The sequence below is a fragment of the Saimiri boliviensis genome, chromosome 4, assembly GCF_048565385.1.
Source record: "Saimiri boliviensis isolate mSaiBol1 chromosome 4, mSaiBol1.pri, whole genome shotgun sequence".
Classification (NCBI taxonomy): Eukaryota; Metazoa; Chordata; class Mammalia; order Primates; family Cebidae; genus Saimiri; species Saimiri boliviensis.
Genome location: NC_133452.1, coordinates 60,774,473 through 60,787,504, shown reverse-complemented (window position 1 = coordinate 60,787,504; position 13,032 = coordinate 60,774,473). Strand labels below are relative to the sequence as shown.

General features: G+C 46.3%; 1 long non-coding RNA gene across 1 annotated transcript; it reads right to left on the bottom strand.

Moving 5' to 3' along the window:
- Window positions 1-714: 714 nt before the first annotated feature.
- On the bottom strand, window positions 715-2,814 carry LOC141584135 (uncharacterized). Its single transcript, XR_012517078.1, has 3 exons — window positions 2,657-2,814; window positions 1,830-1,960; window positions 715-909 (listed from the first exon to the last, which is right to left on the bottom strand). It is a non-coding gene; the product is annotated as an uncharacterized LOC141584135 (long non-coding RNA).
- Window positions 2,815-13,032: the final 10,218 nt, after the last annotated feature.

Genomic DNA, 13,032 nt, shown 5'->3' with positions numbered 1-13,032 from the left:
CAAAGGGCCACGCCAGACCTGCTCATCTTTCCCCAAGAGCAAACTGCTTTTTGAGCAGATGTATGAACAACTGGCTGCCTCTGATAGACTGCAGTTCTCTAAGGTTGCTGCTCTACCAACCTTGCAGAAAAGTTACAAAAAAAAAAAAAAAAAAAAAAAAAAGCTCCAAACTGAGGCCTCTCAATTCTCTGCCATCTTTCAGAGTTTCCTGCATTCTCACAGGTGGGCCAGCAACTAACCATGGGCCAGTCCCCCGCACGATAGAAGATGCTGGTTATGGGATGTACAGGTGGAAGAGTGAAGGGAGCCATGCAGAAGGCCCAGCCCTTTTCCTTGCCCAGAACTTAACTGGGCAAACACATAGCAGATCCCTGCAGTATTTAACCCTTAAGGATTAGCCCTTTAAGAAGATACAAAGGTAAACAAGTACCTGGTTACATTCAGGCTCGTTGTCGCAGAATAATAGCTAGCATCTTTTCCTGGCACCATTCTAATCAGTTTACATTTGTCAATTCACACAGCAAATAAGTGACAGAGCCAGGATTTGAACCCAGAGAGTCACTACACAAACTTCCTCCCACATCATCAGCCTCTCACAATGCAAACAAAACACTGACACAGAATGCAGTCAGTCTTCGCTCTTGTGTCCTTGTGATAATTTGCATGATTGAAAGATACCATGAGGAAGAAGAAATGTTTTAAATATCTAGCCACTGGAAAAGCAAGGTTTAGAGGCTACAAATTTCATGACCCATCCAAAGCTCAGCAGACAGTTTGCAGTTCTGCCAACTTCCCACAAGAGGAAAACTGGCTGTTCTCGCTGCTGTTAATGGAGAAGGACCGTGACCTTGATGTACAGGTGGTAAGAGGGCAGGGTATTATTCAAGCCATGTGATCTGATGGGGGGTGCTGGAAAATGAACAAAGGTGTGAATTATTCCACAGCTGCTCACCCTGACATTTATTGTGACTTTAAAATCTGTGAACATATGGTAACGGCTGGAAGCACGAAATAGCAGTTGGAAACGTGTAGACTTAAGGAAAAACCAGCCACCCTTATACCTCCCCACTTGGCTTCTCTGTAGAATGCTGTTGTCTTGCTAGCCTTTTTCACTCCCAAATCTGAAGAAAGCCCAGGAACAAACGTCCCCTTTTCTTCAACCCGTCTCCCCATGCTTTTTCCCCTCCTATAACAGAAGTTAGTGTTTTGGTTCTTGGCTACGGTATTTGTATGTATCATGCCCTTCCACAGTTTCTGCTGGATCTTGTTAAATTCCACATCTTTGTTTTACAAGGCTGGATAGAGAGCTGGAAACATTGGATGACATTTTGTTTAGGAATCCATGGTGGTCCTTGGAAATTCAGGCCAAAGGCTGCTGCTTTTGCCAGTTGAGGGAGCCCCACTGTGTGGCCAGGAAACACCACCACTCCCCTGCCCCCAGTTACACCCCTGGTCATCCTGCAAGCCCCACATCTTCCGCCTCCTCTTGAAATCCTCTGGGAGCTTCCTAGTGGCAAGGACCGCCCCCTTCTCTGTGCCTGGGGCTGATTTCCACTTAGTCTGGCTAACTGTCTAGTTTTCATGTTTTGTGTTGCTCTAATTGTAAGATTCTGAAGGTTCAGAAGCATGTTTTCTTTGTCTATCCCCTGCCTCACTGCATTGACAAGTAGTAGGCAGGTGCCTCCTCTGTCAACACACACCAGACAGCAACTTCTTACCTAAACACATCTCTCTGGAAAGCCCCATACAGAGAGTGCTAGCTTCCTACCCGATATCCACCCTCACCTTCTCTCTTAGAGAGCCCCAATGTTATCCTGGTTAGCACGTACCCAGTGAAAAGATGAGTTCTCTTACAGAAGATGAAAGCAGAAGGTGTTGGGTGGAACTTTTAGGAAAGTCTTGTTTGCCATTCCATCCTTCCTGATTCCTGTTGTTTGAGATACGGTTCCAATGGCTGGAACTGCAACAGACATATTAAGGTTATGAAGAAAAGACTAAAAGAATCACTCATGGCTGTATTCCCAGCACTTTGGGAGGCCAAAGCGGGCCGATCATGAGGTCAAGAGATTGAGGCTATCCTGGCCAACATGGTGAAACTCCGTCTCTACTGAAAATGCAAAAATTGGCTAGGTGTGGTGGCTCACGCCTGTAATCCCAGCATTTTGGGAGGCCAAAATGGGCAGATGACGAGGTCAAGAGTTCGAGACCAGGCTGACCAACATGGTGAAATCCTGTCTCTACTAAAAATACACAAATTAGCTGGGTATGGGGGTGCACACCTAGAATCCCCAGCTACTCAGGAGGCTGAGGCAGGAGAATCACTTCAACCCAGGAGGTGAAGGTTGCAGTGAGCCAAGATTGTGCCACTCACTCCAGCCTGGGCGACAGAGTGGGACTCCATCTTAAATAAATAAATATACAAAAATTAGCAGGGCATGATGGTGCTCGCCTGCAGTCTCAGCTACTCAGGAGGCTGAGGCAGGAGAATCCCTTGAACCCGGAAGGTGGAGGTTGCAGTGAGCCAAGATCGTGCCACTGCACTCCAGCCTGGGCAACAGAGTGAGACTCCATCTCAAAAAAAAAACAAAAACAAAAACAAAAATCACAAATACCTGTCCCTGATTTTCTCAGCTGCCAAACCAATGCCAGTAATTACCTATGTCTGCATTTCTCATGACGTGACGAGCACCTTCATGCATTTACGCAGTTCTCTGTTGCCAGCATCTGAAAGCAATTCCTCACTGATGATACACTATGTTTGAGAGAGAGAGAGAGAGAGAGAGAGCAGTTCAGTGATTATTCACAGGCTTGAGTAACAGGGAACTGAGCTCTTATGAAGCCACAGTGCTCAGAAGTTCTTCCTCTGCTGACAAGCCCTAGAGCCAATCTTCTCTGAGTGAAGTGAGATTCTTTTCCGTGTTCCCAAATATAACTTCTTCAGTGAAAGTGAAACACGAAAGCCACCAGGCTCCCTCCCTAGGAGCAGTTTTAGGAAAGCAAGTCATCATCTCCCTTTGATGTGTGGTCACCTGCCAAAGCGTTGCTGATACCAAAGCCCACGAGCTCTGCGTCGAAGTTTCCCAACATCTGGCAGCTGAGCTGCTACTTGCTTTTTTAAGCACAAGTAAAACCAAGCATTCAAATGTTCCCAATTTAGCCTCATAAGCGTTATGCTGGGCTCCTCTACCTTGGCCCCCAGCTGCCAGCAATTCAAAGCTCTCTCTTACCCAGATATGTTCTGTTTTTTCAGTGCGTGCATTCCCTTCCTCCCCAACTGTGATGAAGTCACACTGGAGGAATTTTTCTAGTGGCAGCCACTCTTGTGTCTTACCAAGGTTAGGTGTCCGAAAGGTTTCTCTGGGACTGGGGCGGAGGTAGGAGTGTCTCAAAAGGTGGCCCTTGTGAAGAGCCAGTTTCGCTCTGTAGCCAGGCCCTCATTGCAAGCAGCCAGTTTAGCTTGTAGTGGTGCCATGGAAGGGGTGGTATAGTGTTGCTGGGGAAAGCTAACCCCGTCTTCTTTCTACTGCACACCTGGGCAGGGTGAGAAGCTGGTTGATGGGAGGCTGAACTCTAGAGCCAATAAACTCTGTTGTCAAAGGGTAAGCATCCCATTTTGTGAGCCCCTTCCTCTCTTGCTGATACTGTGCAGGACCTGAGAGCTCCCAGGCTGCCTGCTCCCTCCCTCTTTTTTTCTCCTGTCATGGCCCAGTTTCGTGCTGCCTTGAGACGGAGACTGGAGAGCAGTGGTGTGATCTCAGCTCACTGCAACCTCCACCTCCCAAGTTTAAGTGATTCTCCTGCCTCAGCCTCCAGAGTAAATGGGACTACAGGCACCCGCCACCATGCCCAGCTAAGTTTTGTATTTTCAGTAGAGACAGGGTTTCACCATGTTGGCCAGGCTGGTCTTGAACTCCTAACCTCAAGTAATCTGCCTGCCTCAGCCTCCCAAAGTGCTGGAATTACAGGTGTGAGCCACCACACCCAGCCCCATTTTACCTTCTAATTCAAAGTATGGGCAAACCGAAGTCCATGGCAGGTTGAAGACCTGCCTCAAGTCATATTGCTAGTTAGTGGCCCAGATTTTAGCCCTCACCCTAAACCAGCTTGCCTGTCACAATAATACGTTAGGAATAGATTAAAGCTGATTCTTAAATAGCATTTACTCTGTGCAGGGCACCATTCTAATGTATATATAAAATCTTTCCCAAGTTATGCATGAAGAATATCAGGCACAGAAAGTTTAAATAAGTTGCCCAAAGTCTCAGATAGTAAGCGGCAGAGTTGGGATTTGATCCCACACAGTCCGGCCCTGCTCTTGATCACTGCTATACCGATACACTAATACCCATTCTTTGACTTGTTTACATCAGGTCCAGATGAGAGATCTCTTAAAAAACTCCTTGGTCAGAGGAATACTGGCTTAATATCTTACCCCTGCAGGAGCATTTCCCAAAAATATGATAGCGACAGGTGTTAAACAAACTAACCAAAACTAAATGCTATGACCAAATAAATTTGCAGTTACATTAAAACAAGTTAAATAGATTTTATATTACAGAACTTCGCAGAGCCTTTAATATGCTAATAGACATTATAAATTTTCTAAGAGAGTCTGAAACATTTCCCAAACTTTTGGGACCCTAGAAGCCTTTCTGATGCAGTGATATCATGACATTTCATGTGCACCATGGAAAACTCAATTGAGTAAAAAAGGCAAAGTATGTATTATTATTACAAAAAGAGTTTTGACTTCGAGAATTTCCTAAGATGGGTTCAAGAGCCAGGCATGGTAGCTCACATCTGTAATCCCAACACTTTGGGAGGCTGAGGCAGAAGGATCCCTTGAGCCCAGGAATTCAAGACCAGCCTGGGCAACTTAGGAAAACCCCCATCTCTATATTTTTTAGAAGTTTTTTTTTTTTTTAAAGAAAAAAAAAAAGTAAGATGAGTTCAAGCACCCCTTGTGTTCCATGATCCACACTTTGAGAATTGCTATTCTAGAAAATACTATTTATGTATTTTTTTATTTTTTATTTTATTTATTTATTTTTTTTTTAAATTTTTTTTATTGCATTTTAGGTTTTGGGGTACATGTGAAGAACATGCAAGATTGTTGCATAGGTATACACATGGCAGTGTCATTTGCTGCCTTCCTCCCTATCACCTATATTTGGCATTTCTCCCCATGCTGCCTCTCCCCAACTCCCCACCCCCCACTGTCCCTCCCCTGTTTCCCCCCGACAGACCCCAGTGTGTGATGCTTCCCTCCCTGTGTCCCTGTGTTCTCATTGTTCAACACTCACCTATGAGTGAGAACATGCGGTGTTTGATTTTCTGTTCTTGTGTCAGTTTGCTGAGAATGATGGTTTCCAGGTTCATCCATGTCCCTACAAAGGACACAAACTTATCAATTTTGATGGCTGCATAGTATTTCATGGTGTATATGTGCCACATTTTCCCTGTCCAGTCTATCATTGATGGGCATTTGGGTTGGTTCCAGGTCTTTGCTATTGTAAACTGTGCTGCAGTGAACATTTGTGTGCATGTGTCCTTATAGTAGAACGATTTGTAATCCTTTGGATACACACCCAGTAATGGGATTGCTGGGTCAAATGGAATTTCTATTTCTAGGTCCTTGAGGAATCACCATACTGTCTTCCACAATGGTGCAACTAATTTACACTCCCACCAACAGTGCGAAAGTGTTCCTATTTCTCCACATCCTCTCCAGCATCTGTTGTCTCCAGATTTTTTAATGATCGCCATTCTAACTGGTGTGAGATAGTATCTCAATGTAGTTTTGATTTGCATTTCTCTAATGACCAGTGATGATAAGCATTTTTTCATATGTTTGTTGGCCTCATGTATGTCTTCTTTTGTAAAGTGTCTGTTCATATCCTTCGCCCACTTTTGAATGGGCTTGTTCGTTTTTTTCTTGTAAATCTGTTTTAGTTCTTTGTAGATTCTGGATATTAGCCCTTTGTCTGATGGGTAGACTGGAAAAAATTTTCCCATTCCGTTGGTTGCCAATTCACTCTAATGACTGTTTCGTTTGCTGTACAGAAGCTCTGGAGTTTGATTAGGTCCCGTTTGTCTATTTTGGCTTTTGTTGCCAATGCTTTTAGTGTTTTGGTCATGAAGTCCTTGCCTATGCCTAAGTCCTGAATGGTTTTGCCTAGATTTTCTTCTAGGGTTTTTATGGTGTTAGGTCTTATGTTTAAGTCTTTAATCCATCTGGAGTTAATTTTAGTGTAAGGTGTAGGAAGGGGTCCAGTTTCTGCTTTCTGCACATGGCTAGCCAGTTTTCCCAATGCCAGAAAATACTATTTAAAAAATAAGACTCAAAGCTTATCTTTAAGGGAGGCTAAATACCATATCACCCTGCCCGGTGCATAGGATGAAGGAGAAAAGTGAATGAAAGAATATGGATGTGTGTTTTAAAAATTAGTCCCCTTTCATTTTACACTCTATGTCCATATAAATAAAAAGTAAAAATAATATGACTGGGCGTGGTGGCTCACACCCGCAATCCCAGCACTTTGGAGGACTGAGGTACATGGATCACGAGGTCGGGAGATCGAGACCAGCCTGGCTAACATGGTGAAACCTCATCTCTAGTAAAAATACAAAAACTAGCCAGGTGTGGTGGCGCACATCTGTAGTCCCAGCTACCCGGGAGGCTGAGGCAGGAGAATCGCTTGAACCCGGGAGGCGGAGGTTGCGGTGAACCGAGATTGTGGCACTGCACTCCAGACTGGCAACAGAGTGAGACTCTGCCTCAAAAAAATAAAGCATAAAAATCACTCCCCATCCTACTAGTTCTTTCTTTTCTCTTTCCTTTTTTATTCCCTTTCTTCCTTTTTCTTTTTCATTTAAAAATGTCTTGCTGCTCCATAAAGATTTAAGGTAGCTTAATCTTCCAGTGGGTCAATGTTCCTGTTGACAAAGACATATTTAAGTAAAGTGCCATTAATTTAGGGAACTCCTAACCCTTCACTCTACCCTAAAAACTTCTTCCCTACGACCATCCTACAGGTCAACCTAAAATTTCTGTCATTAGCGTTTTGTTTATTGAGGTAAGCATGTCTTTCTAGAAAGAGGCCTTGAGTTAAGACGCAGTTTCCTTATGTGGCTAGGTGTGAACACACGTGGCTACCACCACATGGGAATGTGTCTCTCAGATTAAGGCCCTCATCTAGGAAGAGACCCCTCAGGACAGGGACTTAGGATGGGGAAGTACCATAGGGGTACTTGCATGTGGGCCTAGAAAGTGAGGGGCCCTGGTAAGAAGTCACTCTTTCCTTTTTAGGGAGATGTCCAAAGATACATTTTATTTCTTTAACATGTTTGCTTTTTTTTTTTGTTTGTTTTGTTTTTGAGACAAAGTCTTATTCTGTCGCCCAGGCTGGAGTACAGTGGCACAGTCTCCAAGCACTGCAACCTCTGCCTCCTGGGTTCAAGTGATTCTCTTGCCTCAGCCTCCCAAGTAGCTGGGACTACAGGCATGCACCACCATGCCTGGCTCATTTTTGCTGTGCTAAAGTAGAAACAGGATTTTGCTATGTTGAGCAGTCTGGTCTTAAACTCCTGGCCTCAGGCAATCCACCAGCCTCAGCCTCCCGAAGTGCTGGGGTTACAGGCATGAGTCACCTCACCGGGCCTCTTTAACAGTTTTATGTAGGGCCTGACCTTATCCGAGGCCATTTTGCAGGTCTTTGACCGTATCACAAACCTCATGCCAAGGCTAATGTAGCATCTGCGTACTGCACCTGAATGTGACAACCCAGACCAGGTGGGGAAAATGAAATCTAGTTCAGGTTGGGTGGCCCAAAGTCCTTCAGGCTGGGTGGCTTCTTTGTTATTACAGCAGCCGGCAGCAAGGTAACACAGGCCTTGGCTCACAAGGCAGGTAGACCACACAAGATGCTGCGGTCAACACCATTGAGGCAAGAGAGAATCACGGACTGGAGGGGACGGGAAGGGCCCTCTCCCCTGAGAACCTCACCTTCTCCCATGCTTCTTTGTCTGTTCTGTCTTCACAGGTTTGGGGGCTCCTGCTATCTGCAATTGGGAAGTGGAGAGGATGTGGCTACAGGTGATGCTAACCCCAAATCCTTGGGCTCTCTCACACGTGCCTGCGTTATGCACCGTATGCTGGATTTCAGTTCCACCTGTATGCCAGGTGAGTCTTTGGGTGTTTGGCTGAATGATCTTTTAAGGTTGATGTTCCCCTTATCAAAGCTACCCATCCAGCTAAGTGTTTTCTGATTAACAAAACAGGCTGGGTGCAGTGGCTCAGGCCCGTAATCGCAGCACTTTGCGGGGGTCAAGGCAGGTGGATCACCTGAGATCAGGAGTTCAAAACTAGCCTGGCCAACATGGTGAAACCCCCATCTCTACTTAGAGTGCAAAAATTAGCTGGGTATGGTGGTGGGTGCCTGTAGTCCCAGCTACTCAGGAGTCTGAGACAGGAAAACCACTTAAACTCAGGAGGCGGAGGTTGCAGTGAGCCAAGATCATGCCACTGCACTCCAGCCTGGGCGACAGAAAGAGACTCTGTCAAACAAAAACAAAAAAACAAATTTATTAGAAGTTTTTATACACATGTTAGTAACACATGCTGATTATAGAAAGTTGAGAAAATACAGGTAAGAGAATGGAAAAATCATCATAATCCTTTCACCCAGAGATAACCACAGCCAACTTTGATGCTGCCCATCCTTCCCACCTCTAGCTCTCACTGCATATTCTGATGATGGGATTCACGTGTGGTCCAAGCATCACACTGCCCCACCCCTCAGACACTCATCTGCAGCCATGACTGACTTAGGGGAAGGGGCCAGTTTTTCTGTTGGGCTTCTTGGGCCTGGAGGGTAAAGGCAGAGGTTGACGGAAAGCCTGGCCCCCTCTTCATTGCAAGGCTGAGTCTGACCTGGCAGAGAGGAACAGGCTCCACAGCTCTGGGCAGAATCCACTGCTGCTCCCACATGGGGATGGCCTGGGGAACTGCAGCCCCACTCTAGTGTGTGAAGGGAGGGAAGCTGTTGATCTGCAATAGTGCGTTGGGGCTGCTATTTTCTCTCCTGGCACCCCCGTCCCAGGGAAGCGTCCTCGGTGGGAGCGGACAGAGATAATGCCCCCTTGGCCACTCGTCCACGTCCTTAGCTCCTCACACCCCCCTCCAGCGCTGGCCACTGAGGCTGTTCTGCTATTCCTTTTAGATTTCCCAATTTGAAGTCTATATTTAGCCTTTCCTGCACTAGAACACGCACGGCAGTTAAATATGAAATCTAAGATGTCATCAATCAGCAGCCTAGGATTCCACATAAAATGCATCCAGAAACTTACTGAGAGCTGGCTGGCTGCGATGAGTCACCTCAGGGACCCCATCCCTTGCCACCACTCTTAATTCTTCAGATTAAGCAGGGAGAGCAGTGGGGAAGCTGGGTTCTTCGGAGGCAAACACCGGCCAGCTAGGGGATGCTCCTCTGCTGTTTCCACTTCTCCCCAGGCAGCCCCTGCTGCCTTTCTGTTTATTTTGCAATTAGCACTTGAAGGAGACTCTGGGGATAATTTTGTTTGGGGGCTGAGAGCTGATACTTCAGAAGAAGCTGATACTTCTTCCCCTTCTTAGAGCACCAGCTTCTGGAAGTAGGGTTTGAAAACAACAGCTCTCAGCATTCTTTCCAATAATACTCTTGATAATGAGCCTTGGTAATTTCATTATTCACAGACACCATCCTTCCCAAATTCAGCCTCCTGGTTCTCCTTGCTCTTCTCCAGTCTTCTGCTGTATAGCATCGCAACCACTCACTCCCATAATGCTCCCGACTCTGTCGTTACTCCCAGTTGTGCTGTCTGGACCATCTTGACTTCAAATGTCCCACACTCCTAACACCCAGCATGGTTCCCGTCCCACTCAGTCTTCTCTTTCCAATAATTCCTCAGCTTTAGTGGGGCCCACAACTGATTGATCCTGCCATCTTTTCACTGTTCCTCGCTCCCACCTGCCAGTCCTCCCTGCCCTCTGTACCCACTCAGTTGCTGCAGTCAGGGGCCTTCATCACTCCCATTAATACATAGTCAACTCCCTTGACCTCCTTTCCTTTGTTGTACCTGCCTGGCAAGGCCACAGTCCTGGCTGATCCTACCCTCTGCCCACTGTGTGCACCTGCCTGGCTGCGTGCAGCTGCCTGGTCTCACTCACAGTTCAGCCTCACTAGCTGCAGGTGGGTCCTGGCGCTTGGCTGGCACTCCTGTTTCATTTCCGGGCACGACTTATTCTCACGCTCTCCAAGACTGTGATTTCATATTTTCTCCCCGCTCAAACTCACAACACTTCCTCCACTATCCTCACCCTCACCTGATGACCTTGCTTCCAAATTCACTGAGATAGTAAAATAATTGGCTGCCAAGTTCCCATCTTCCCACCGCCACCCACACTCCCACGTCCGTCTGTGCCTACCCACTCTGCCTTCCCGCCTTGAACAGGGAATGAATTTCCCAAGTGCCTGTCAGCGATACTCAAAGCGTGGGCCTGAATCTTGACTGCATCAGCATCACCTGGAGGATGGTGACAAAATGCAGCTCGTCCAGCCCTACTCCAGACCCGCTGTATCAAAATGTCTGGGGGGAGCCAGATACGGTGGCTCATGCCTGTCATGCCAGCACTTTGGGAGGCCGAGGTGGGTGGATCATTGAGGTCAGGAGTTCAGCCTGACCAACGTGGTGAAACTGCATCTCTATTACAAATACAAAGATTAGCCTGGTGTGGTGGCATGCACTTATAATCCTATCTGCTTGGGAGGCTGAGACATGAGAATCACTTGAACCTGGGAAGCGAAGGTTGCAGTGAGCCAAGATTTTGCTACTGCATTCCAGCCTGGACAACAGAGCAGGACTCCGTCAAAAAATATGTATATATATATCTGAGATAGGGTCCCAGAATCTGTTTCACTGGGCCCTCCAAGGCATTCTTATGCATGGTACTGAGCTAGAGCCCTTTCTCTGACACCTACTCAAGGACATCCCTCCAGCAGTTGTCTCTTCTCTACAGGACCATTTCCATTATCATACAAACAAGCCAGAAACAGACCACCTCTCTAGACCCCAAGCTGCTTTAGCTACACCCCATTTCTCTACTTCCCTTTTTTCTCGTGAACTCCCTTCAATTAATCTTTGGTTTCCAGCCTCTTCCAAAAGGGCTCTTGCCAATGTCATTGTGAGAAAAACTGGCTAGATGGTCACCAAACCACTTCCTCTTCCAGGGCACACAACCAAATGACATTTCCCAGTTACTTTGCCTCTAAATGAGGCCTTGTGACTAGTTCTTGTCATGGGAACTCCAGTGGGGTCAACGTGCCAGCTTCAGGCTGAAGCACCAGAGCTCAGGTGGGCTTCCGTATGGGCCACCCCTTCCCTTTCCAAGGGGACCGTGGAGGTGTGCAATGAAGATGGAAAGAACCTGACCCCCAAATCACCAAGAATGCCACCTGCCATATATGTGATCGGACTGTGAGCTGAGCGAGATATAAGCTTTTTATTGTACTAAGTTATTGATTCAGTGGTTATTCATTAGAGAAATAAGACTGCCCTAATAAAGTCATCAGTGACCTCCAAATTTCTAAATCCAATTCTTAGTTATTATTGTGTGTGACCAAATAGCATTTGGCAAAGCTGATCAGTGGTTCTTTTTTGAGAAATTGTCTTCATATATTCTCTAGGCTTTTTTTTTTTTTTAAAGAAAAAGTTTTAAACTCAGTTTAGTATCCTTTGCTATATCCTCTTTGTGTAAGATTGCCCCAAGACTTAGTCCTTGGATCTCTTCTCTCTCAGAACTCACTCCTTTTTTTTTTAAAAAAATTATACTTTAACTTCTGGGGTACATGTGCAGATCGTGCAGGTTTGTTTCATAGGTATACACGTGCCATGGTGGTTTGCTGCATCCATCACCCCGTCATCTACATTAGTTATTTCTCCTAATGCTGTCCCTCCCCAATCCCCTTCCCCACTGCTATCCCTCCCTTAGTTCCCCACCCCGCAACAGGCCCCGGTGTATGATATTCCCCTCCCTGTGTCCATGTGTTCTCATTTTTAGCTCCCACTTATGAGTGCCACTCGTTTGTTAATATCGACCTCACCCTTGGCTCTGAATACCTTCTCTACAGTTATGATTCCCAAGCTTACATCTCTAGCCTGAACCCAAGACTTGCTTAATCCACAGCCTACTAGACATCTCCACTATTAGTGTGTAATAGCTACCTCAAACTGAACATATCCCAAACCATACCCAAAACTATAATCCTGATACCTTTCAACCTACTTCACCCATAACCTTCCTCTTCCCAGTAAATGTTAACTCTATCCTTCCAGCTGCTTCAGCAAAATAAACCGTAGACTAATCCTCGAGTCTCTCTCATTTCCCATATCCTGTTAATAAATTCTGCAGGTCAGACCCCAACAACATCCAGACCCACAGCTCATCCTTACGCTGCTGCTGTCATGGTCTGAGCCACTGTCCCCATCTGCTTGGGTTGTCCCCCTCTCCTCCTCACACTCTCCCTCCTCACGTTCTTTTCTGCCCTCTTTCTATCTTCAATCAAGCACCCAGCATGAGCTTCATACACAAAAATCAGATTGTCTCACTTTTCTATTCCAACCCTCCCCTCCACCGGTATTTTCCCAGATTACTCGGAATTAAAAGTCCCGAAGATGGCTCGCAGGCTCCCTATTGCCCCTCTGCCTGCATCTCTCTGGACTCTCCTTGGCTCAATCCATTCCTGTAATGCCCTCTTCTTTGCTGTTTGAATCCCGCTCCTGCCTGGAATATGCTGGCCCAGATAGTCATTGCTCACTCTCTCACTGCCTTCAAACCTCCGGTCAAATCTACCTTAACAGGATGGCCTTCCCTGATGTACACTCGTGCCCTACACTCCCTGTGCCTCTTAGCACTCATCACAACCTAGACAGTTACTTTTTAGGTTGTCTACTACCAGAATGTAAGGTGGGCAGCAGCCCTTGTTTATTATTCTG